The sequence below is a fragment of the Desmodus rotundus genome, chromosome 6 (genome assembly GCF_022682495.2).
Source record: "Desmodus rotundus isolate HL8 chromosome 6, HLdesRot8A.1, whole genome shotgun sequence".
Taxonomy (NCBI): domain Eukaryota; kingdom Metazoa; phylum Chordata; class Mammalia; order Chiroptera; family Phyllostomidae; genus Desmodus; species Desmodus rotundus.
Window position 1 is genome coordinate 32,060,890 of NC_071392.1, and position 25,893 is coordinate 32,086,782.

Here is a 25,893-nt window from a genome sequence, read left to right on the forward strand (position 1 = left end):
GCAGTGATGCTGCACTGACACGGCCCCCATGCTAACGCATTCTTACTAGTCCAGCTGTTTGAATTCAAACTACTCCTTCATATAAAAATATCTCACAAAACACTCCGGTGCTTTCTCAACAGAATAATACATCTGCTAATGAACACATTCCGCCATGGCTTTCAGGGCCTTCCTAAGCTCCAGAAGGTGGGAGAAGAAGGGGAAGGAGAACGTGATTGCAAATGGGAGGGAAGGAGAGACACAAACCAAACTTTGGATGTTCTGTCCTGGTGGCAGGGATGGGGAACTGAAAGTTCCTGGGGAAGATCGTCAGAGTGGTATGCCTCTGCAATAAAACAGACCCCTGCCCCCCACCCCGCCACTGAGTACCATTACGTTTCATTTCCCAAGGGAAGCTGCCTGTGACAGGGGCGAAGATCTCTGAATGACTCTAACATTCCTAACTGAAGTCTGTTAACACTAAATATTTATTAATAGCAAGATTTAATCATCAGCTGCTCTGGGTTTACACTTAGTAAAATACAAAGTTATGCTCTCCCACAAATGAATAATTCAAGACAAATCATAGGCCAGGCTGTTTTAAATTGTGTGTAAGGTTTTCTTCTCCATATTCACTGTAAAAAAAAAAAAAAACCCCTAATTTAAATACATGTTAAATCAAAATACCTCCAAAGCCTTCCAGTGAGTTGGAATGTATGGAGGAAAAACGGGAAAGATTTCCAGGTAGCGAAGAGCAAACACGCTGGCCTTGGGTAACTTTTGCTCTCTTTAACGCCCATCAGTAAATAATTCATCACTTAACACTTAGAAGCTTACAATGAATGCTACTTCTGGATAGGATGGATTGTGGCCTTAAATATAATATATACTCGCAACCGACTCCAGGGCAGGTACCGTCTTACTGTTTCGGAATTCTAGGTCCGATTCTCTAGGTTTACTGGGTTCAACTACAGAAAAGCCTTTCCCTTCCCTGACTCTTGGAGAAAGTCTTTATCAAACTGGCCCATAATTCCTACACCTGATACCCCAAAGTGTGGTGCATTTCAACTTCTTGGTCTCTCCTTCTTTCTGACTAATAGGAAAATGTAAAACAATGTACATGAAGTATTTCCATAGGAATTTGTGTCCTGAGGAGCTCGGTTTCATGCTTTAGATTAATTTCCCAACCACCCCCTCGGCCTCAGTATTATCTGGGCTTCTGCAGCGAGTCTGTCCCCCTGGCACACGGCCGACATCAGACAGCCTTCCCTCCGGATCAAAGCTCAGCAGATGCCCAACCCACTTCTTCCTCCATGTCACACACTCGCCTTCATCCTCCAAGGTCTCTCAACTCCTTAAACAGGGGAAGCCGGGCCTTTCTTTTTCTCCTTCCCATGTTTAATGTAAGACTCCTGTATTGCTTCTAAAACCTGCATTCAAACCGTTTTTCCAGGAGACAGTTCAAAGTTAGCGCACCCAATGATGGCTTCCAGTCAGCTTGGAATGTTTTTAAAAAATGTAATTGAAATGTGCTTTGGTGTAAATGAGCCAATTTTTAACTCGGGATCACTGTGTAGTTTGCTTTTTAAATGTTAACTAGCAAAGATGGCTTTCCGAGCTCACCCAACAGACCCAATTCTCGTGCACCCAAGGTTTAAGCATTCTGTTCCTCATTCTTTTCTCCATCAAGAAAACACAAAGTGTAATAAAAGAGTGGACGGAAAAAATAAGATGTTGACGAGACCCAGAAAACATGTAAAAAGTTAGCTCAATCTCCAGAGGTTGAAAAGTAAGTAAGCAATTTATCCCTGTCTTTGTTCTAAATGCTTGATAGTTGTTTCTTCACTTCCGACCTACTTGGAAAACAGCCATGCTATGTGGCTTGCAAATGCTAAGCAGATTCTGTTATCCTATATAAATGTGTGGTATTTCCAAGGGGAAGAAACCACACTTGCAAATGTCCTCAAAAGGCAAGCAACGAGTGGGGCCCCAGGGCCCAGTTGTCAAGTCCGTGAGAGAACATGAGTTTGCTTTAGCTGCACATTTCCTTCCTAGTGGCTGCAAAATGTGCACTGCTGTCAACGAAAGCACAGTGTGTCAGGCCCCCACGTGGCTTTCAAGTACAGATATTACTGAAGTGTGAACTCCAAACGTGTTGTCTTAATGTATTTAAGACATGGTTGGTAAAAGCATGAAAACCTTTACAGAGACGCTGTGCTGCAGAGGGAAATCAAACAAAATCATACACAAAAGACTGAAAAATACATGCCATGTGTCAGTAAGCAAAGCTTAATCTTCACATAGTTCTCGGAAATCACAAGGTATCCGAATGCGTGCAAGGTTTTAAATAAATTGCAGAGAAGACAGGGTCTTGCCAGCTTCAATTTCCTTGTAAGGGAAATCCACCACAGGGAGAGAAAGGAAACTGATCCGTGATTCCCTTCCTATTATTGGCCACTTCGTTAATGTTTTTTGTTTTTTTTTTTTCTTCCCAGAATGGTGACAACTTAATCCTGAAAGGAGGAAAAGAGCAAATTGTTATATGGTAAAAGACAAAACAAAACAAAAACAACTTACATCATTCATGTTTCCTAAATTACATGAGACTTCAAAATTGGTTCAGCCGAAGGGAGCCCGTCCGCTTTCTCCACAGCCAGCCAGCCACCCTGAGCACATGTAGCTGAAGCAAAGTTGTCTCCTTCACCAAGCCAGTTCTTATAATACGGTAAACAAATGTTCTGACTGCACTTACTTTCCTTCAAAGAATTTAACTCCGTGAATTGAAATGATCTGACCTGCTCTTGAATTAATATAGAGGACTCCGCAAATTTCCTTCCCCAACTCATCAGTGGTGATACTGGTCTTAATTAAGTACCCAGAGCATCATACAGACCATTAAAAGGTCATATTATCATGTTCATTTTTATGAATAAGAAACAGAAAAATGGACCACATAATGCTTTTTAAAAAATCCAGCTGCCTATAACATCTCTGTTGCCTATCATCAGACCTAGTTTCAGAAGAAAGAAAATTGGCCAGCAGCACCTGAACTGCCAGCCTCTCGCCAACTTCCTGCATGTGACTGCGTTTTCAGTGGTGCTGCTTCAACTTGGTAGCTACTTCTATGTGAATGGTTTGAGAAGAGAGAAGGATTGTTTGCTCTGCTCCTGTCCACATTTCTTTCTGGTCCTTAAGCATTTTCACTGAGTCTCTAGGATGGAGGAAAACGTCTTGCCAGGAAAGGTGAAAAGAAACGCTCCTAGGTCCAGGTCACATAACTTGGAGTTTTGACCCATCCATCAGTCCCCTGAGTCCCAGAATCAACTCATCACCTCCGCTCAGAAGCCAAGGTCACTCGACCGGATCAGGCCTGCCTGTCCCCTTCTACAGTGGCATATTGTCATCTTCCGGGGCAGAGAAGAAACCTTGGCTTTCTGTGGAGAACGCACAGCGCAGTCACCCCCTGCTGCCCGTGTGGGCTGTAGTGCCAAGGACGGCACCCCTGCCTGGCACTACCTTGACCGAGAGAGCACAGAACCCCAGCCTTACAGTTGAGAGTAGCACCCTCTCTACCTTCTCTCTGCTCATATCTCCTGCTTACTATGATGATTTTTTGGAAGGTTAACCCTCCATCCTTTTTTTTTAAAAGGAAATTGTGCGGAAATTCACATAACAAAACTAACCATTTTAAAGCATATATTTACAATGTTGTGCAACCATCATGTCTATCTTGTTCCAGAACATTTTGTCATCCCTAAAAGAGACCCCATATACTCTAAATGGTTACACCCTTTCTCCCCTTGTCCCAGCTCCTGGCAACCACTGATCTACTTTCTGTTCCATGTATTTACCTATTCTGGATATTTCATATAAATGGAATCACACAATATGTAGCCTATTGTAATGGGCTTCTTACACCTAACATAATGTTTTTAAAAATCATCTGTATTTTATCATGTATCAGTACTTCATTTTTTGGATATCCCACATTTTGTCGGTCCATCATGAGTTGGTGCACATCTGGTCTGTTTTCAAATTTTGGCTACTGTGAATAGTGCTGCTATGAATATTCACGTACAAGTATTTATTTGAATACCTGTTTTCAATTCTTCTGGGTAAATAATAATTAGGAGCGACATTGCTGCGTCATATGGCAATTCTGTAGTAACTTTTTGAGAAGCTGGCACACTGCTTCCCACAGGGGCTGCACCCTTTATATTCCCACTGGCCATATACAAACACTCCAGTTTCTTCACACCCTTGCTAATATTTGTTACTTTCTATTTTCTGTTTTTTTCTTGATTGTAGACAGACATCCTTGTGGGTGTGAACTGCCATCTCACTGTGGTTTTGATTTGCACTTCCCTAATTATTAGTGATATTGAGCACCTTTTCACGTGCTTCTTGGCCAGTTAGCTATCTTGGGAGAAATATCTATTCCAGTCCTTTGCTCATTTTTAAATTGAGTTGTTTGTCTTTTTGTTGCTGAGTTGTAGTATTCTTTATATAGTTGCATCTTTTTTTTTAAATCCTCACCTGAGGACATTTTTTCCCTGTTGCTTTTGAAGAGAGGAATGGAGAGAGGACGGGAGAGAGAAAAACAATGATGTGAGCAAGAGAGAACAACCGATTGGTTGCCTCCTGTATGCACTTGCATGGGCCAGTGTGTGACCTGGGACTCACACCCGCAACCTAGGTACGTGTCCTGACAGGAAATCCAACTCGCAATCTTTTGGTGATGGGCGGCCCTCCAACCAACTGGGTCACCCTGGCCAGGGCTATATATTGTTTCTTGATTTGGAAATATTTACTGGCTTTCTGTGGATTGCCTTTCACTATGTTGATAGTGTTCTTTGATGCACAAAAACTTTTAATTTGGATGAAGTCCAATTTACCCATTTTTTATTTTGTGGCTGTGGTTTTGGTGTCATATCTGAAAATCCATTGCCAAATCTAAAGTTATAAAGATTTACTCCTATGTTTTCTCCTGGGACTTGAGTCCTTAGATTTAGATCTTTAATTCATTCTGAGTTTATTTTGGTATGTGGTGTGAGGTAGGGGTAACATTCCATTCTTAAGCGTTCTCTGTCCTCAGTGACTGAGCCCAATGTAAACAAAAGTCCTTACCTTAAGTTGCTAGGAAAGGTGTAGGGCTGGAGGGAGGTGCCTGGGCTAAATGGATACCACCATACGCCCTTTGCTACCACTCAGTTTAAACTCCTCAGTTTTCATCTCAAATACCTGCTACTTGTGGGACAGTCCTCTATGTGGCTCACTTGTGGCCCTCTCCTCTGCCAGGTTGTCCAGATGCACCTTTATCCAACCTCTTCTTTAAAAGTCACTGCCCTGGCAGAAACCATTACATGGAAACCACTGCCTCAGCTCCCATCCCACACCGTGCTCTGCCAGGGAAATGAAGAAAAACTACCCTTTCTTTGCTTTGTCTGTTGCTCCCATGTAATCCTGTGTTCTGATTTAGGCCTACGGCACCTTTTCTGAGGCCCAGAACATCAAGGTGAGAAAGAGCACTCGTCCCTGCGGCACTTAACCAAACCTGTCTACAGGCATCTTCGGCCAGTCCCCACCCCCACCACCAATCTTGATATTTTTATTAAGCAGATGACAGAAATGCCCTGTCTGTTCCATGTCACTTAGACAGCAGCCGAGATTCAAGCTCCTCCAGGATGCCTTCCTGCCCTGGCCAAACCGGAGTGTGGGTTTGCCCTGGCACCTGCTTGTTTGCTTAGGCGTGGAGGTCCTACAGCCATATCCAAATGATACAGTCATTCTCTGGCTCTCCTTCGCTCCACCACTTGAATCAACAGGATGCAGCCCTGGTCTTCAAGCTGACCTCCTAAGCTAGTCACTCCATTTAGTCTCTCTTCAGGTGTGAGGACACTGCCTTCGAGGGATCAAGTAAGGGGGCAGGTGGCATCATTGTGTCCTTGATTAAGCTTGGCTTTCTTGACCATTGTGCCCTTAGACCATAGCCCACACCCAACTGAGGTACTTGGTACACAGTCGTTGAATGGCTAGAATGGGAAAAGGTAGAATCTGAACACTTGGGATTGGAAGATGTTCTCAGATGCAGAGTTTCCTCACGGCACAGCAACTGAGGGTGAACGCTGTGCCTGCGCTCTTGCTGGAAGAGCCCATTGCTGGGGCAGAGCAGGCCACCCGCAGATAGACCGACCGATGACCGAGAAAGGTGGGTAGGATTAACACCTCCCTGTAGGCCAGCCTTTTAAAAACCCATGACATTCTACTTGAAAACAATGCTTTGCTTCTCAGTATTTCTGATTTCAGGTAACAATAAGCTATGTTGTCACCGTAGTGCATGGCATGGCACTATCCTGTTGGGTTGATATAAGACTTTTTTTTTATTCATTGATGGTGTTTGTCCTTGCCTCTGTCCTGATTCTTTAAGTAATCTCTAGAAGAATCACATGTACCTAATGCAGGGCATAAGCAGAACTGGATAATACAGGATAATATATAATAATAGTAATTGGATAAAAAATGGCGAACACAGTGATTATGGATAAGTCCATGTAGTTGGGTTTGAGGTCAGACATTGAATGAAAGGATCCAATAATTACAAAAAAGAAGAGAGGTGCCAACGAGAGCTAGGTGCTTTCCCATCTCTGTGCAGTGACTCTCCAGCCCAAATTGTGCCAAGTGCCCTGACTGATATCCCTTCTCCCTCCTTGGGCGACATCAGTATCAATTTCAGTTTTCAAGGACGACATACAAGGTGGGTGAGTTTATTGCTAGAAAAATTCTTTCAAATTGAAATGTAATCTTACATGCGATGGGCAGGGATGTAGGTGGAAGGACAGAGGGTATATTACGTGCACGGAGAAACAAAATATAATAGCAATGTAAATCCTTCTCTTACATTTAATAGATTATTAAAAGAGACTGCACACACAATACAAATAAATGAACAGTGAATATGAATTATAAGCTCAACTATGTGCACATCGACTCACAGGTATATAAATCATTAGATTAATGGATGCCATTGTTTATCTTGCTTTCTGCTTTTACAGTGTTCTTCCTCTAGAAACGAATGTTTTAAAAAGGAAATTGGATTTTATTGATAGAATCCTTATTCAGAAATATCTACATAGGGCTTCTCAGCTATAAATATTAATTAATTGGATTGCTGGTACCCATAATGCAACTTTGTTCTGACCCATGTGCCCTATGAACTAGATATTTTTTGGATTCAATTTTCTTAAAACCAACTGTCAGCATCATGTGATGGAGGAGATGAGAAATGAAAATGAGCAGTCCCGCTGTGCAGGTGGGTGACCTGTGGGAGAGAGTCTGCCTGGTAGGATTGTTACAGGAACCATCAGACACAGACCAATTGATTAGATCATCTCATACCCGCCACCAACTAGGCTCAAGAGACTAATTAGAGAGAGTACTGCCTGCGCAGGCACCCCATTGACACCTAATTTGCTCAGCCAAAGCCTTTGGGGAAAATGTATTATCTCTGCAGCTGCACTTCATGCATTTCTGATTTGAGGCATAAGCAAGGAGTGCTTCATCACTCTTTTGACCGAACTGAATGCAGAGCCCTTAAGTGCTAAAAGCAAGCAAACAGACCCAAATTAAAAATGGGCCAGGCTCTTTCTAATTCCCTTGGTGCTCCCCGTTAAGTCTCCTTGTGTACATACACACACACACCCCTAGTTTACACACACGAAGTTTACTCGCTAGTGGGTTGACACAGCTGAGGGAGGGTGCTTCCGTGTGATCAGACGGTGTCTCTCTTGTTAGCCTGTTTACCCACTCTAAGGTACTGTATTTGTTTCATTGCTTTTCATAAACTATTTCAAATTTTTTTTTTCTGCATTGCCCCTCCGCAAGTATTCATTTTTCTGCAGGCAGACTCTGGTGCATTTTTTATTCCCCCTCTATGCCTTCACTGGGGAGAGGTGATTGTTTTGGTTCCAAATTAAAACAACTGTATGTTTTCCTTTCATCGCCTACATTGTGAACAGGATATTCACCAGGATGTGTGTGGAGCTGTAGGGTAATCCGCTCATTTCTATCTGAGGGACTTCTTTGTAAAGGTGCCTAACAGAGAGGGTAAGATGACTAAATTTGATGGAAAGAAAGCCACCTCACAATAGTAAAGACAATATAGAATTACAAAGGAATTAAGTTCTCTTCAAGAAAGACAACATACATCGTTTGACCAAGTTTAGCTCTTATCTGCTTCTAACCCAGAATAAAACTAATGCCAACCTTCTTTTCTAATGTAGAATCCAAGTCACTGGTAAATAAGGAAGCATTTAAAGGTAGGTAAGTAATTAATTACATGCTTTAAAAAAGGAAATAAAAATTAAAAATCCAGACAGTGTGAAAAAATTAGGGCATCTTTGTGCCAAATCCAGTGGTTATGGCCAATGAAGTCCCCTGATGCTGGAATAAAACACACACACACACACAAAAAACAGGCAGGAGCTGCTGTGGTGGTGTTCCAGGGTAGACTTACTGATTGTATGCCTTTCTGCTCACATTTTGGAGGAATTATCGTACTCACATGTTCTGGTAAATTACAGTGCTGCTTTGCAATTTTCACATTTATCTCATTCTTAATAATTCAGTGAAGACTTCGGGAGATCATTTTAGCTACTTTTTAAAGCACATTCCAAATTGGCCTAAATTGGCATCCAGGTGGTCTGAGGATTCCGGTAGCCATCAGGGAGAGTGTTTGTTTCGAAGGTATTTGGAGAGGGATCGTAGGGGGGATGTTTGAAAATAGTTAGAAAACCTTGGCCTTAACTAACATATAGAACCATCTACGGAATTTATTCTGTTTTCGTGGAAAACAGAGTTCAGAAAGCTTCTTTTCCCCAAGTACCATATTAATAAGAGTTCTCAGGAAAAATAAAAGCTACCAGGATGTGCCACTTTGGGCTCAATTTTGCTTAAAATATTAAGAAAAATGCCCAAGCTAATATTTTGTACCCAATGTAGATCTTCAAGCAGAGTTGACTGAGATGGCTGCTGTGGACAATTAAGTCCACAAATAAGGCTGCTAAACCCGAAGCACCCAGGCAAGTCCAAATCTCCCCAAAGTAAAAATACCCCGTTATACACAAATACACACACATATGACCTTTATCATTTCTATCTGTACAACATACACCCCAATTGTATACTATAGACTTTAGATGGATGTTGGGCTCAAAATGACAAATTTTAAACTTCATATTGATTTCAAAAAATCTGCGACAGCTTACTATCTTTATTTTGCTTGAGTGGGTTTAATTATGTTATGATTTGATTAAAATATAGGTTTTCTTTTAGAACACCTAAAATCAGTGTTTTCCAGTTACTTGACATTACATTGAAGCTCTTTGGGGGGTGGGAAGAAATGGGATGAAACAGAAGGGAGTGGAAAATTAGTCAAATCTACTTCTGTAACTTATTTCTGATTTATGATAATCATGCTTCTTCCCCCCCTCGATGAGAGCTCATCTTTGAGACCAGCCAGAGAATATTAATTAAAATGAATGCAGAGATAGACAGGCTTTTGTTTTAGGCTTAACAGAAGGTCCATCATTCAAAATAGCCCAAATCCTTTAAGTTGAAAGCTGTTTGGTAACATCCATATGGATGCACAATGCACTAATTGCACAGACTTTGCACATTTTAAGCTTCATGCCAAAGTGGTGATCTTAATTAAAATTTTTTAGGCACAGCTATAAGTCTGACATTTCAAAACAAAGCATTGCTCACATGAGGAGACTGACTTAACATATCATTTTAATAATCATCATCATCAATGGACATTTATTGAAATCCCCATTAAAGACCAGGCATTATATGATGTGTAATTAGCTGTGGTTGAAAAGAATGCTCTATTTTAATGGTGCGACTACTTATTAAATCAAATTTATGTAAATACAAAACACTGGTCATATTTTAGACACATGTGGACTGAAAGGATGGCAATTCTGGGAATATGTCCTATCTCAGAGAGGCAAAAATAGCACAGGGAAAATAATGATCTAGGTCTTGTAAGAACTGCCAAGACACAGTTAATCTCTTTAACAGACCATATATATATGTATGTATGTGTTCATATGTAAAGTCACACACACATAAACCTACTGTAAGGCTTGCAATAGCTCACCGAAACAGTTTCAATGGCAAAGCTAAGAAGAGAAAAGGCTTCATCAAACATGGCTTATTCTTTCCCAGGATTTCATATTTGAAGCTTTATTTGCTCAGCGTACCTTTACAATTGACTGGCTCCCAAGTGGGTATAAGTTAATTAAATAGGGTTCCACACTTTAACCTTTCTTACATATTACAGTCCTACTGAACTGTATTTGAGTAAACCAAATACAAAGTCATGTAAGCCAGCAGCGTGTGCATTTTTAAACACTTAAATCTCATAAACACTTCTTAAGTATTTAGCATCAGAGAAACATAAGGGTTCAGGTTTGACTTTAATTAAAAGATCTGGGAGATGTGACTTCATTTTTGGCTGGATTTTTTTTATATTAAAACTTGCCTGGTATTATTATCCAAAGCGTTGCGGTGCAGAAAGTTTTCATGCTAAAGGCTTTGAATTAAATATATGTGATGACCCACAATTTGAATCTGTCTCATGAACCATCTGATTCAGCAGAAATTTGCAAAGCTAAAGCATACATTTCTGGGGCATAAAGTAGATGACCCATGACTGGTCAATAGAGAATGGTGTCAGCATAAACTAAAACTAAAACTAAAAGCCATGCTGGTCCACGGGAGAGGTTCCTTTCCAGTGTGAAGGTCTGAGCCACCAGCTGGCATTAGCCGTGTGCAGGAGACAAACACATTGGCAGGCCAGCTGAGGTGGTGTATGGAACTGCACACGTGGTCCGTTTACCCCACGTGCTTCCTCTTGCTTGGTTGGACCACATGCTCTGTCTTGGAATTAACTGTTTACTGTTGTCCAGGATCTCAGCACATTTTGCCCTTTCATCCAAAGTTCGACATCCCCAAACCTTTCATCCAGCTTCTTTCACCTGTAAGTTGTGCTAGTGTTTTTATTAGTGGTTTTTTAATGGCTTGTGGGAGTGCTACATGCTGGAGATGAAATGCTGTGTCCCCCTGGATTCATAAATTGAAATCTAATCCATAATGCGATTGTGTTTCGAGGTGGCGCCTTTGGGAGGAAATGAGGTCATGAGAGCAGAGACCACATGGATGGGACTAGTGCCTTTATAAAAGAGACCCCAGCAAGAAGGGGAAGGGAGTCCTCACCAGACACCGTCTGCCGGTGCCTTGATCTTGGACTTCCTAGCCTCCAGACTGTGAGAAACAAATGTCTGTTGTCTATAAGCTGCCCAGTCCATAGTCTTCTGTTATAGCAGCGCGAACAGATCAAGTTAAGTACATTTTGATTGGTCTGCCCCTTATTCTATTTTTTCCCGTAAGCTATAAATTTTTATTGTGTTTTTTTGCTGAACACAGGTAGGAGCATGCACATCATACTATAGCAGAAACATCTGTTCTTGTGGGGCACATTCGGATACTGTCACATGGTGACGCATTGTGGATGCTACCACAGCACATCATTTCCACCGGGACATGGGACATGTCTGCCATCAGCAAGAAGGGCCCAACAACTCCAGGCCGAGGGCTGCCGACCCCAGAGAGCCCGCTAAGCTCCCCACCAGCCCTTTCCCATGCAGCTGTGCTCCAATACGAACAGTGCCAACGGGCACCTCTCGACAAAGGACAAACCACGGAGTACCGCCTCATGGAGATGAAGCCTTTATCTACATGTAAAGCATCTGATACATACGCTCCACAAAACTGTAGATGGTTATTTCAAAGTATTCTGATACTAGTTATTTTACTATAACAAGTCGCTACATCTCAATAACAGCCAAGATGAATTCTGATCGATATAATCATGACATCTAACGACATAACGAGTATCATCAGGGGAAACAAACAGCAGCTCTGTGTGCGCACGCAGCGTTTCCTCCTTTCCAACGTGTACTTCCGTTAGTTCCCTCATTCAGGGAAAGTGCCTCAGAAATAGGACCATGACCTTCAGAAGAGAAGAGGTTTTCTAAATCACTCTAAAAAAAAACCCCACTTCTAATCCTTTTAGTTGCTGGTTCAGTGTCTTCTGGCAAACCGGCAGCCGGAGGTCTGCTCCGGGTTTAACTGCCCACAGCACTCACTTCACAGCGCTCCTTGTAAAGGAGCCACAGCCTTTACAGGAACTGGGCTGACTGTCTGTCCTGGGTTTTAGGATGAAGGGGATTTCCAGGATGCAGAACTTTCCGTCTTGAAAGGGGGGCAAAACCAGAATGAGTTGGTCACCCTAACAGAAACAACAGGACTGATATGCTGTAATTTCCAAGTTTGTTATAAAAACAGAGCCAGCAAGCTTGGCACTTTACTCCATGAACTAAAACACATTGACATTCCAATCTCAAAATGTGCGTCACCAAAGCATTGCAGACGCTGAACACCGAGAACGGCGAAAGATTTGATGATGACAAGGTGGGAACTGAGCCCGCAGCCTTCTCTCTCTCTCAACCCTTCCAAGGGAATTTTCACTTCTTGACTCTGTTTTAGACTCTACCCCCCAAGTTTCTCATTGAAGCCACAGTGGACCCCACTCATCTCTAATGAGGCTGCAGGATTCAAGACCACCACTCTCAGGTGCACCGTCAATAAATCCATCTACTTAAATATGCATACATGGCATGGGGGAGATGGCTAAGGCCACCACTCTCAAGTGACAAGAAGTTTAAATGCTGCCTGCATCTCTGTGGTAAATGACCAGTGGGCAGTGGCAGAGCCTATTTTAATGCGGAAAACATTTACTGCGCATCTATTTTTCAGCAAAGCCCAGTGTTTAGAGTGAAGGGGAGAACGATACAAGGACTATTAAAGCAAAATGCGGTGGTGGTCTGGAGCTGGCTTGAACTGGCTGAGAAGTGTCGAATGTAAAAATTTTCAGGAATTTTGCAAGCTGGTTGTTAAACACAGTCACCCTTGAAATTGGCAATGGAAGGAGGGATTATACCATGAGCTACAAGACAAGCATGACCAATTAGGGCTTTTCGGCTTTCTTTCTGGAGAGCTGTCTGTTAAATATTTACCAACACCCCACTGCTGTCCTTAGGAGCCACGAGAGTTTGGACGGGGATGCTGGCCAAGACAACCTCTGAGTTGAAATGGAAAATGGAATGTCATCCTAGAGGTACCATACAGTGAGGAAGAACTGGGTTTTGAAAGATAAATGAAAGGTTAATGTGTAGAAAGGGAGGAAGGAAGACATTCTCCAATGTCAAGGGCCTGCAAAGTAGTAAGTGGCCAATGAATGGAGCAGGCGCATAATTGGATGTTAGGAAACAGATGCAGGGGAAGCTGAGAGGGCAGGCGCAGGTGGTGGAGTGGAGGGCCTTCTGTGCCCTGATTACCAGTTTGGGCTTCATCTGTGTGTAGTGAGGAGGTCTTTGAGGCTGCTGAGTGGGGAGCCCCCAGGTTCTGACCCAAGGACAGCTCGTACTCTTCACACAGGTGAAGGCTCAGCTGCTTCTGTGAAGTCTGTAGGTGAAGAGTTTCCTTCTTCAGGATGCTATTGAATTAGATAATGCAATTCGCTCTTCAAATAACTGGTAGGACTGCCCACAATGCACCGGGTTTGCAGCACTTAATGGTGAAAGGTCCTATTCGCCTGTGAGAAATACCCAGCGTCTCCTGGACTAACGATGACAGAGAAACCAAACTTTTTCCCAAGCATGGCATTTTTCAAAACAGCCCATGGAGCTAATGTGTACCAGAAAGATTCTTTAGAAAACAGGTAGTTTGTGTCTTTATATTTGTTATGCACTTAAGAGAAAAGGAAAAAAAGATGCAGTAACTCCTAGCTATACTACTCTGCTGTCCTTTATAACTCAGACATGATTTACTGGTTTTGATTAGCACACAACCTCAGACAGACTTCAAATTGCAGCCTTTGGGGTTATGAAACACTGTCAAACCTTTTAAAAAGCAACTGCAATGAATTAGAAAACGTCATCACGGCAGTCTTGTCTTGCTTCACTGTGGTTGCACGATGTGGACGAGGAGTTTCAGCTCGTTAAAAATGTGAAGCCTGTAATGTCTGATGAATAAGACATTCACATCAACCTAATTGGTTTCCTCCTGGTATAAAACAATTAAAGTGCCAACAGCTCAGTGGTTTAGTGGCAGAGCAAAGAACAGTGGTTGCAGGCCTGGGGTCAAACACTTCCCCTGGCAACAGAGCCGGAGAATGCAGTGGCAGTAGCCAGCATCCGCCAGGCTCATGGGATTAAGCGATGCTTCATGCTTTTTTAGTGTCCACTTGTGGTAGACCGAAACAAAAGCACCAATGGAGTCAAGTGTATTGAACTCTGACTGTTAGAGGCAATGCAATGAATACCCTTCTGCCTGGCCCCAAAGCAGAATCCCACACGCACTGTGGTGAGTCAGGGATGTGACATCTTCTCTTCCACACCTGTGAATGGCAGCACATCCCAGAAAGCTCTTATTTCCCCTTCGCACAGATGCTAAAGAACAAAGTCATGTCTCGTCTCGGGTGTGCTGTTTGTTTTCCAGTCTGTTGGCATTAAAATTGTATCCTAAGCACCTATCACGTCTCATGATGCTCTGTTAAGTTCTTTTCAAAAGTTGTGATTTTGAACACTGGGGTCTTTTGGAAGGAAATAAAAACAGATTTAGTGACTTTGAACACTGGGGTCATTTGGAAGAAGAAAGAAAAACAGATATAGTGCTTCATGTTATCATGGGGAAAAAAATCACCAGAGTTCCATTTTAAACACAACAATGAAATAGAAGGTATACTGTATGAAGCATACAAATGTGATACAAACAAAACAAAATAGCTCAATCAGCTCCAATAGGCTGTTTTGATTTTGTTTCTTTTGCAAGTCTTAGGTATAATGGCTCTGCATGAGATGTTACGAACAATAAGCCAGGGCCTGAGATGCTGAAATGGAAAGGCTCTCTGTTTTCTAATTACTAACCTCCTGAGTTTTAGTGTTAGGGTTTATAACATTCTCATAATCGATTGTTGAGTACCTTGGTCCAGTCAGGATATAAAACTACTCATGCTTGGATTAACATGGTAAAGTTAAATCTCATCTCTCTCAGTCCTTCCTTATTAGGAAAAACTCTTAACAGGTTGATTTTTAGGGACTGACGTAAGTCTGGTAAAATGTAAAGAATAGAACAAATCTTTTTTTAGCTCCATGGGATATAGTACGTTTAAGACCTCATACTCGAGATGGGTGATTCAGATAAGATAAGACATATCTGAAGCAGATAGGGTAGAAGGGAATTACTAAGATTAATGGTGTGAAATCAAGCAGAGAAATATTTAGAGGGACTAAAAAACAAGGAATGGCAAGAAGAGCTTTATGGCAGAACAAGCTCCAAATAAAACTGTACAAACACTACCCAATCTGGAAGAAATATTCAACTGAGGTCACTGTTTGGAGGTCACTGTTTGGAACACTACACATATATTACAGTAAACTTCTTAACCATAAGTTCTTTGCACTGGAAATCTGAATACAGTCCCTGACTTTCACGTAGAAACTGGATTTTGAATTTTGATCTTTTCCTGGGCAGCGCTATTCATTCGGCATAGTTACTTTCTTGTGATGCTGGGTGGCGGCAGCCGCAAGATGATTTCACCCACCTGAAGGCCAGCGCCGGTGTTCTAAGCATGTTTTAGGCAGGCTAGGGTAGGCTATGGCATTCAGTTGGTTAGATATATTAAATGTATTTTTGACTTACCATATTTTCAAGTTATGGTGGGTTTATTAAAATGTAACCCCATCGTAAGTCGAGAAGCATCTGTATATGTAGATTTCTTTCTATGCACTAAAGAGCTACTCCTGACTGAACTCAATAAATAAGTTACAAAACCAACTTTCATTCATTCTTTCAACACTTGTTCTGTGTACTGTGACATAAACAGTTGTAAGTACTCTAAATGTTATGGCCACATATTTCCCCAACATTTTATTAAAATTTTCAAACAGAGAAAAATGAAAGAATTAATACAGTAAACATCCACATACCCACTACACAGATTCTTCAATTAATATTTTGAAATGTTTGCTTTGTAACATAACTACTCATCTGCCTTTCCTTCTAGCCATCCATTAATTCATTCTGTTTATTTTGATGCATTTCAAAGTAAGTTGCAGAAATCAGCACAATTCATCCCTAAACATTGATATCACTAATTAGAGCCTAATATAGATTTAGGTTTTTTAGGTAAATTTTACTTATGCTAAAATGCACAAATTTTAAGAGCATCATTTGGTGTTTTTAATAATATTATACATAAAATGTTACATTGCTATGTAATAGGAGAGATGCGCTTTATTTATTTGTTTATTTATTTATCTGAGAGAGGTGAAGGGAGGGAGAAAGAGAGGGAGAGAAATATTGATGTGAGAGAGAAACATCAATTGGTTGCCTCTCACACATGCTCCAACTGGGGACAGAACCCACAATCCAGGCATGTGCCCTGACTGGGAATCGAACTTGCAAACTTTTGGTTTATGGGACGATACTCCAACCAACTTAGCCACTCTAGCCCGGGTCCCCCCAAATTTATTTAATATCACCCCTCTTTTCTACTCTCATCAGCTCCTCAGTGGGCAAAACACTGATAAATACAATGCCAATTTTAAAAAAAGGCACACAGCACTTAGATTGTGATAATAATTCCTAACCATTTTTGAGTTACTGTTAAACTTGAGAACAAGATGAACACCAAGAAATTCTCTCCAGAAGACTGCATCCATGTAATTACATGCAAATTTTTTTCATACCATTTCAGTTGGTTAGCAGACCTTCTGGATCCCAACAGTAGCCCCATTGGCCCAGGTCAAGGACCTCAGGATTAGCACGTGAGAGTGCTGAAGCATCAAGCAGTATTCCCACCGCCTAGCCATAGTTTTAGAGCATATTGCAGAGAAATGCCTCCCATGAAAGTCAAGTACTTCAGGGTAATTCCTTTCAAACAAGCGGCACAGTCTAGGGACATTACTGTTAAGGGAAAAGGCTTATGTGATTTCCTATGCCCTTTCTCGATGATAAACATATAACCAACCAACCAAAGCAAAACAAAATCTCAAGAAAGCCAAAGTCTCATCCAGTCTGTGCAGCATATTTCCCTCAAGAGGGGTGGAGCCTGGACCATTCTATCTGTGGAAGGACCCGCCAATAGGAGAAGCATGAATGGGCGCTCTGGATCCCTGCATAGGGATCTGAGCTGATGATCCTCTGAGCACGAGGAGCTGAGTCAAAAATTCTTTCCTCCCAAACGCAATCCTCCACTCCTCCCTCCTTCATCTTCTCTGTTAGAGTCATCAGTGATCTACCCATGCTTTTGTACGATGAAAGGTAAATGGAAACTAATTCCACAGTAGGCATTCTTACTTAATTATATGAAATACCATTACTAAGCACTTTACTTCATGTGCTATTTTGATACTTTATTGTTGTGAACACAAAAATTATTATGAGGGCTTCTCATAGCTTTGTCAATGACCCTGAACTCTTATTTTCCCTTTTAAGGTAAAAATAGTATATAATATACAGATCATGTATCATAGTAATGTACACTTGAAACCTGCGAACCAATGTCACCTCAGAAATAAAAATAGAGACAGTAGCGGCCAAGCGTTTGCAATTGGTTTTCACACGGCCACCCACCCATTCACCCTGTCAGAAAGGGTCACGGACAACCCATCTGAGCGGCTGGGGGGGATTTCCTGGGCCTCTGCTGCCCACAGCAACATTTAAGGCAGGTATTTTATTTTACGGCTGAGAAAGCTGAAGCTGTTAGTGATGTACTCCCTCCCCATTTCTACTGTCTGGACAAAGCTTTGTTTCTCTTGTCATTCATAGTGTTTCTTCCTATCACCAGAAGACCAAGTCATGGTCTTCTGTGCTCTCCACAGACTGCTCTGGCTTCTGTGGTCTGACTTTGGGTCTGTCTTTCAGAGTTGTGGTGTACCCAGACTTGACCCGTGAGCTTGGCATTCTAAGGATTCTTGCTCATTTTCATCTCCTTGGTTAAACTGTATTTACATGTGTACCCTGTTCCTCCCAGGCACATGAATTGCTTGTGCCTTCTTTGCTAGGGGACAGCTATACCTGGTTACACTGTGTTTCTCTGGGACGTGGCTTGATAGCACCGAGACCCCAAGGACTGCAAATCTTGAGGAGCCAGTTAAGAAGGGAAAAAGAGAATGTGAAGTCGGAGGAATCATGATTCCTCAGTCTTATTCCAATCAGCACAAGGTTGTCATGGCAACCACACTGAACTGTCCCTCTACCTCGTTCCTCCCACTGATCTGCTTGCTGCTTTGGGTGCTGAGGGGAATTTGCACAGAATTGCTGCTGTTCTCTGATTCACATAATTTTACTTTTATATAACTTAATATTATACCATTTCTTCCCTTAAGCATTAAATAGAGACTAAGAGTCCAAAATCAAAAATACGTTTTTTTGACCCCAGTTTCCATCTCATCAAATGTAACAAGACCAGTCCTCATTTGTCCTTCTCGAAGGTTCACATTTCCTCTCCCCTGATTTGCCTTTCCCTCAACACATGCACACACACATACACACCCACAGCATGTGAGTGCCAGTTGTTGATATTTCTGAAGGAATATGAGGTCTGTCTGGAAAAAGTCCAGCCATTGTTAATATAATGAGAACGATTTATGTGACATCGATGTAATCTGGCAGGCAAGGAGAGTGGACTGGAATGCACATACCTGAACAATGACAACTTCATTGTACTAGTCAGTGGGGGTGGTAGATGCCACGGAGTGAGCATGTGTACTGTGTGGCTGTTGTATTAATAATGACTGAGCAATTAGAGCAGCAAATCTGCATCAGATTTTGCATTAAGCTCGAACATTCCTCCATGAAAGCTATTGGGATGACTCAGAAGGCTGCAGCTATGGGCAACTGGTGATTGGCAGCTTCATCACGACAACAGGCCCGCTCATGCATCATGTCTCATGCAGAGTTTTTTGGCAAAACATCAAATTACCCAGATGACTCAGCCCCTCTCCAGCCCAGATTTGGCACCCTGTGACTTCTGGATTTTCCCAAAGCTAAAATCACCTTTGAAAGAGAAGAGATTTCAGACCATCAATGAGGTGCAGGAAAATATGACGGGGCAGCTGATGGCGATTTGGAGAACTGTATAAAGTCTCAAGGTGCCTACTTTAAAGGGGACTGAGGCATCATTGTCCTGTGTACAATGTTTCTTATCTTGTATCTTCAATATCTTTCTGTTGTTCATATTGTTGTGTATCTTTCTATTTTTCATATTACATGGCTGGATACCTTCTGGACAGACCTCATATTCTGAAGAGAAATTTTAAACATATAGATATAAGATCTTAAGCATCTTGTAGACTTGTAATCCTTCTACAATTAAACCAAAGTGCAGGAACTTTAAGGAAAAACTGGACTTGGCATAATGAAATCTAAGCTTTTTTCACTTGACACGTCTTCCTTTTCAATACTGAGACAAGCTCACTTCCTTCAGTTTGAAGCACCAAGGAAACAGGATACTCTTTAGAGGGTCTGAGGGAATAGAGGGCGAGAAAACCCTGATGGTTTTAGTGGCTTGTGAGGCCTGGTGGCCACGGTGTTGCCACGCCTGGACCAGTAAGTGATGTTCCACAGCAAAGAAGCACCAGGCTGAACAAAGGCCAACACAAAAACGCAGTGCTGACAGAGACCAGGTGTCAGAGACACTGCCAGGCACTGAGCACAACGACTGAGCCAAGTGGCTCTGAGGCCTTTGCGTGGACAAGCACGCTGCATCTGACGATGTACCGAGGAGGCTGAGGACGAGCTCACCTAGGCTGCAGTTTGCAACCCTCTTCAGACCTAGGAGTGTGGGGCTTGATCCCTAGTCACACGTGGGGACCCAGCTGTTTCACTCCAATGCCATCTCTTCCCTCACTTTCTTTTCTTATTGAAGTCCTCACTCTCCGTTCCTTTCCATGCCTGACACCCACACAAGGCTCCTGTTTTTGTCCTCAGGCTTCTTTTCTTCCTCTAGAAAACTTTCTTGATTATCTCTGGGATCAAAGAAAACTAAGACTGGCTTTTCACCCTGCCCTAGAAATGCTTTACATTATCTCTAGTGTTTGCTAACATTCCTATGGGTGTCATTAGTACTATTCGCTAACTTCCAGCTCCCTGCTTTCTGGACCTTGGGCGCAAAGCCCTTCCCAGCCCCCTTGGAAGTTAGGCATGCCATTTGACCTGCTCTGACCAATGAAATGTGCACATTCATGGGGCTGCTGTAAGGGCCAGTACTCATCTTGCCGTGTCCCCTCCCCTGCAAAGGTGACTGAGGAAGCATGTGTGGAGATGCAGCCTCCGTTAACCTGTGTTGCTGCACAAAGACCCCAGTGACTCACACTGGACATAAAGTGTGAGCAACATCATTTATTATGTTAAGCCATAGCAAACTGCAGCCCATCCTGAGTGATACAATGTCAATCATGTCTGAGATAAGTCATAGGTCCTTGGACAAGAACTGTAGCTTACCCACTCTTCAAAGTAATCCTAGTGAGGTAGTTGGTTTTGCCATTCTTTATTCCAATAAGGAAAATGAAGAGGGGAGAGTACACATAAGTGAAGTTCAAGTAGTGGTATTATTCTTTGAAACATAAGCATGAAAGGTCAGGTATACCAAAGAGTATCTGGAAAGATATATACCAACTGTTAATAGTGGCTACCTTTGGGAAGGAGATCGAGATATACTGCAGGGTGGAAACTTGAAAGTTTTATTAGCTAGTCTTATGTGTATTTGGATACTTTCTAGTAAGCATGCGTTTGTTAATTATTTGTGTGATTCACACACACACACACACACACACACACACACTGACTCCATAACCGTGCCTCGGTGAGATGATAACATTTGATTATTGCAATGAAAAAATAGGCCTGTTTAGGGCTTGGCTAAGTATCACTATGTTAAAGAGAAAATCGTTCAGAAAAAAGGAAGTAAAATATGGTTCATGCTGTACACTGCATATCCAAACTGAATTATTTTGTGATTTTTTTTGCTAATGATATTTACTCAAGACATAAACATCATTAATGATAAACTGAAATGATAAAGAGGAAAAATAGGAAGATGATACCAAATTAGAAAGTAATGATAAATATCAAATATTGCTAAACCTCTTTAATTACAAAAGCAGAAGACACATGTATAAAGAAAATCAAATAACTACATGTTTTTAGGTATTGGTCATTACTAAAATAAAGAGAAACCTTTGAAATTTGACATGCTTTTATCTTATCCTTTTTTTTACAGAACAAAAACTAGGTTTGACTCTCTCACTCCTAAACTGATCCACAATCACACAGCATAGTGACTGTCCCCCAGTCAGGCCTTATTTTGAGGTGTGATCCAATGTTGGCAATAAGGCAACGAATTATCTTTTTCACCCAATAACTAGTTTCTCTATAACCATATTCTATAATGAGCACCAAGACAAAAGATTTGGATGTGGTGATTTTCATTTAAAACTTTAAAACTTTAAGATTCTGCAATTCTTACTGTAAACATAATAATGCCATGCTTCTTATGATTATCTATCTTCTATCTATCTATCTATCTATCTATCTATCTATCTATCTATCATCTATCTTTCCAATCTGTATCTAAGCTACCTATCCATCTAAACACATACTGCACCTTGGTCCTGAGCTTCTAGCTCTTAGCTCGTGAACTCAGAATCCAGGGGATGAAATTGATACCTGAGGACAACTCTAGGGAATTTCATTAACATTGGGGCTCAATTTTGTCTAGAAATTGCTTTCAGTTGCTTAGTTTGGGAGGAAATAAACACCAGATTCCCTCTTCTACTTCTCTCCTCTCAATTCCATCAAGGGTTAACACTTGCATCTTGTTACATCATTCATCATCAGCGATAAAGAGCATGAGTTAAAATGCATGAGGAACGTTTGAAGTGACACTTCTTAAAATTGTCATTTAATTATAGGAAATCATGGGAATGCAGACTGGTGCAGCCACCATGGAAAACAGTATGGAATTTCCTCATAAAACTAAAAATGAAACTGCCTTTTGACCCAGCAATTCCACTGCTGGGATTATACCCTAAGAGCCCTGAAACACCAATTCAAAAGAACCTATGCACCCCAATGTTCATAGCAGCACAATTTACAATAGCCAAGTGCCAGAAGCAACCGAAGTGCCCATCAGTAAATGAGTGGATCAAAAAACTATGGTACATTTACACAATGGAATACTACACAGCAGAGAGAAAGAAGGAGCTCCTACCCTTTGGGACAGTGTGGATGGAACTGGAGAGCATTATGCTAAGTGAAGTAAGCCAGGCGGTGAGGGACAAATACCATATGATCTCACCTTTAACAGGAACATAATCAACGAAAGAAAAAAGCAAGCAAAATATAACCAGAGACCTGAAGTTAAGAACAATCTGACAATAACCAGAGGGGAGCGGGGAGGGGATAATGGGGGGAAAGGTTTTCAGGAACTAATATAAAAGATGCATGGACAAAAACAAGGAGGAAGGGGGAAACAAAGGAGGGAGGAGGATTTGGCTGGGGTGGGAGGGGGAGCGGCGGGGGGAAATGCAGACAATTGCAGACAACTGTAATTGAACAACAACAAGAAAAAAGGAAAAAAATAATTATAGAAAATCAAGTTTCTTTAAAAAAGTTACAATGGATCACACAGTGAGTCTCAGCACTCAGGGATCACTCCACAGACATTGGTTCCCTTACTTGTCCTCATCTGAAATTATTACAATTCTTGACAAATAAAGGTAATCCTTCATAGTAGAAAGGAGGAGAATTATGGGTTAATGTGAAAGGAACACTACTGTGTTCAGAAATATGTTTGGAAGAAGTTGTTGACCGTGCGTCCCAAGAGAGCTCCATGTACTCCCTGTAATATTTGCCTCAGCTGAAGTTTGGATGTACAGCTAACACTGAAGTGGCTGTTTATTGATTCTCATGCGTCTTGACTGCAAAATGAGAAAGAGAGGAATGTCTTCACTGTGCGAATATCTTTGCATGTGGCAAAGAGTTTACCAGAGAAGTACTTGACTATACTTAATTCTATATTTTTAATAAACTAGAGTAATTTATTACAAGGGCAAAGAGTAGTTATTATGTTTACATGAATTACAGAAAATTTCAAAGAGGTGATGATATAGACATAATTATGTACCATTTTTAGTAATTTAACTGTTCTCTATCACTGCTTTATTTAATCCTGAGCCTGTTGTCACACTTTGATTGAGCTCATATTCACCCTTAACCTGTTTCTGAAGGTATTTCCCTCTAGCAGACCTATTACATCTGTTGTTTTCAGAAGTATTGCCCAGCATAAGATCTCATGTGCACGCTTTTCCATTCAAGGGCATAACTAACCCTCCAAGAGAATGTTTTAATGATCACAGATGCTATAGGATCAGCTATAGTCCAGAACTACTGAGATCTAAATTCAGGCTCTTTCCCTGTGTCAGAATTAAGGAGAAAACAAACAAATAAAAAACTACCTATTGGATTCATTTGTTTGCTGAAAGAGAAAGACTATAGTCCAGTGTGTCTCTTTGTTGAAGAACATTAAACCATACAAATTTTTTTTTCCTCAAAGAGAAGGGTTCCCTCAAAAGCAGTTTTCCAGACTTTACTGTAACTTGGCAGACAAAGCATTTGTACTTTGTACATGTACAATGGACGGGCGCCAGCAGCCATCCTGCCGACCTCTGGGCCTCCTACTCCAGGGTGGAGGCAGCTCCCTCTTTCAAAGGAACATTATGAGAACGTGGAGGCACTGGAACCGCCCTACATTGCTGGTGGGATGTCAAATGGTGCAGCCACTTTCATATTCATACCAGCATTATTCGTAATAGCCAAAAAGAAACCACCCAAAGATCTGTCAGCTGAAGGATGGATAAATAAATGGGGCATATCCATAGAACGGAATATTACTTGGAAAAAGAAAAGAAAGAAGTATAATACTGGTGCATGTTATAACATGGATGAACCTTGAAAACATTATGCTAAGTGGAAGAAGACAGTCGCCAATCATATTGTATGATTTCATTTATGTGAAATGTTCAGGAATGGCCAAGTCACAGAAACAAAAGTGAACAGTGGCTGTCCGGGGTTGTGGGGATGAAGGGAAGTGGGAATGGGGAGTGACTGCTAATGGGTATGTGGTTTCTTTGTAGGGTGATGAAAATGTTCTAGAAACATTAGATTGTGGTGGTGTTTGCAGAACTCTGAATATACTAAAAACAACTGAACTATACACTTCAAATCACTGAATTTTATGGTGTGTGAAATATATCTCAATGCAGTTGTAAAAATAAAAGAATTCTATGTTCTCTCTAGGAATAAAGTCTCTCCAGGAATAAAGTCTAAAACCGTAACTTTGGGAGTAACTTGCCCATTTTATAATGATGATGATAAAGATGAAGATGACGGAGGATGATATATTGGGGCTGTGGGGAAGTAAAGTGTCAGAGGGAGATGTACTAAAGGAAAGTGGTTGTGCTTAGTGAATGAGCTACAAATGTATTCTCTTTACACCATGTACTGGTGTTTGAATTTGTGTATTGAACATGTTATTTCTGTAATCAGAAAAGTTTAAGTATCAGAATTTTTAAAAACTGTTTTAAAAGTAGAAGCTCTGGGGACGGCCATCAGTTGGAGCTACAGCTGGGGAAGGTGGTTGGAACTGAGCTGTAGGATGGGCAGAGCTGGAGAGACAAAGGCCGACAGCCTTCTAAATAGGTATTTCATTTCCGCTGGGCTCTGAGGGTGGAGATGAATTTGTCTTATTTAGCACTGAGTCCCCAGGGTCTAGAATGCTGTCTGTGACAAAGGAAGGACTCAATAAACACTAACTGAATCCATAAAAGAATATTTGTTGCTAGAACCCTTTTCCTAATATACAGACAAGAAGTAGGGTTACCGCCTGCAACATATGTGTGCTTTGATGCAAATCAGAAAAAGCTGTCCCCTTTTCTTAGGTTGATGCAGCTCCTCTCTAGGACTTGTGGCTGGGAGAGTCAATCATTTGTGCGTCCATGACCTGTTCTAACCTGGCCAACCTCTCCTCCAATGGCCACACCCCCAGATGCACGCAGAATAAAGTCCATGCTCCTGGGGCTGGCACTCAAAGCTCTTCTCAGCCTGTCCCCAACTTTCCTGTCCTATTGTACTATTTCCAACGCCTATTTTATGCTTAAGCCTTAGTAATACTATGCTTCCATGTGTTGGTTCCCACTACTGCCTCCATCCCCCTGATTCAATGCTTTAAAGCCATAGCTACTACTCAATAAAGACGAGCCCTTCATATTCTAACACTGCTCTCAGTGACTGTCCAGGACTCACCCTCTCGTCCATTCTCCTCCCCTTCCATCTGACTCTTGATTGCTTTTTCATTTGAAGTTCTGGCCTATTCAGGACTTTAGCACTAGGTAGGTACCCCAGCTTTTGGTTCTCAGCTTTTCCCTTCCTTTGGTCTGGCCTTGGCCCCCTTTCGACATCCCCCTGGATGAAATCATCAGCCTGCCTCCTCAGGTGGCATCAGTAGTCACCTTCTTCTCTGAACCTACCCAGTGTGCTGTGCGAACTTTTCCAAAACCTTGGTCATATTATATTATGCCATCTCCTTCCATCGTTTCCATTTTTAGACTTTTGGAGATTCTAACGGAAGGAGCCATATCTTATTCTTAGGTGCTTAGAACTATGCCTGACATACAGCAGGTGTTCAATGAATTAGTATGCAGAAAAGGAATAAATGAAACAGACACA

The 25,893-nt window shown here is 41.6% G+C and overlaps 1 protein-coding gene across 3 annotated transcripts in view; it reads right to left on the minus strand.

Moving 5' to 3' along the window:
- Positions 1-1,438: 1,438 nt before the first annotated feature.
- Positions 1,439-25,893, minus strand: part of CDK14 (cyclin dependent kinase 14) — a 537,492-nt gene continuing 513,037 nt past the window's right edge. For all 3 annotated transcript variants that reach the window (XM_024577248.4, XM_045185274.3, XM_045185273.3), the window contains one exon: positions 1,439-2,492. The gene's annotated coding sequence lies outside the window, so the exon portion shown is untranslated. The remainder of the gene's footprint in view (positions 2,493-25,893) is intronic.